Consider the following 1,612-nt stretch of genomic DNA (forward strand, 5'->3'; position numbering starts at 1 on the left):
GAGCTGAGGGGTTTGCAGCCCCTTAGGACGAACAACTATGAACTAACTAGTACCCTCAGAGTTCCCAGGGCCTCAACCACCTACCAAGGTCTGCACATGGAGGGGTCTGATTGTTCTGGCAGCATGTGTATAGTAGAGGATTGCAATTTGATCATCAATAGGAGGAGAAGAGCTCGAGAGCTCGGCCCTGTGAAAGTTCTGTGCCCCAGTGTAGGGGAATGCCAGGGCCAATAAGTGGGAGAGGGTGGGGTGGCAGGCATGGGGAGGGGGGAGGCAACAGGGGTTTGTTTTTGTTGTTTTTGTTTGTTTCTTTGTTTTTTGGAGGGGAACTGGGAATGGAGAAATTTACATGTAAATAAAGAAAATATCTAATAAAAAAAGAAAAACAAAACAAAAAAAGAACATTTTCAGCATAGAAATGCAAGGAAATTAAGACTAACTAATATCAACCATGATTATTGATAATCATGTTTAAGATTAATGGTAAAATTTTAGCTCAATGATCTCTGACATGTTCTGCTTATAGAAATGACTCCATTTTACAGCTGTTCATATCAGATAAGATGGTACCCTGGGCAGATTGACACTTTTTTTGTGTGTGTGTTTTCATTTTGAGTTGTTTCTTAGAGGAACTGTACATTTCCTTTCAGCAGACAAGAAGGAATCCTACAATTCTTCGTGATTCTGAGGTCCTTTGAGGTGACTGCCAGAATCTTTGAAGGGAATTTTATTTAAATATTTACTTGGCATGACTGAAGCTGAAATGAGGAAGACCCCACAGTAAGGTGGGTCACTTTATTTCAATTGGGTTGTACTCTGTCCTCTGGTCTAGATAAGTTGAAATGAAAATGTGTCCATTTAGGCGAGGGCATGAGTACAGAACTCCACCAAAGTAATTAGACCCATTTTTCCAAATTAAATAACACTTTAATAATAGAATACATCATGTTTTACCTCCTTAGCCAAAAACATTCAAAAGAGATCCAAAAGGTCACTTAAACTATTGATTATGGGAGCTGCTCTCAACTTGATTCCTGTGTCAGATTAGTCATCTGCAATGCAGGTAAGTTATTTCATGATCATTATGCATATAACTCCATTAACTGAAAAAGAATCCCATTTAAGAATATATGAATATTTGTTAGCTACTGCTTTATGAACAGAAACAAAGAGGAAAATAAAATAACGAAAACCATGAAAGGAGGGCCAGAGAGATGGTTCATTGGTTAAGAGCACTGGCTGCTATTCCAGAGGGGTCCTGTGTTCAATTCCCAGCAACCACATGGTGGCTCATCTGTAATGGACTCTGATGCCCTCTTCTGGTGTGTCTGAAGACAGCTACAGTGTACTTATATACATTCAAAAAGTAAATAATTCTTTAAAAAAATAAAAGGAAGGCCACAGCAGCATAAATGAACAACTTTAAAGTTTAAAGTGGCAATGTCCTTCTTTTGTGAAAATTAAAAAAAACCATATCTTTTTCATTCAGATAAATAAACATTGTTTAAGAATCACTAATTAGTCGGACGGTGGTAGTACATCCTAGCACTTGGGAGGCAGAGGCAGGTGGATTTCTGAGTTCGAGGCCAGCCTGCTCTACAAAGTGAGTTCC

The 1,612-nt window shown here is 38.8% G+C and overlaps 1 protein-coding gene across 3 annotated transcripts in view; it reads right to left on the reverse strand.

Moving 5' to 3' along the window:
* Ccdc178 (coiled-coil domain containing 178) overlaps positions 1-1,612 on the reverse strand; it is a 345,640-nt gene that overhangs the window by 152,879 nt on the left and 191,149 nt on the right. The gene's annotated exons all lie outside the window — the stretch shown is intronic.

The sequence above is a fragment of the Mastomys coucha genome, unplaced genomic scaffold (genome assembly GCF_008632895.1).
Source record: "Mastomys coucha isolate ucsf_1 unplaced genomic scaffold, UCSF_Mcou_1 pScaffold13, whole genome shotgun sequence".
Classification (NCBI taxonomy): domain Eukaryota; kingdom Metazoa; phylum Chordata; class Mammalia; order Rodentia; family Muridae; genus Mastomys; species Mastomys coucha.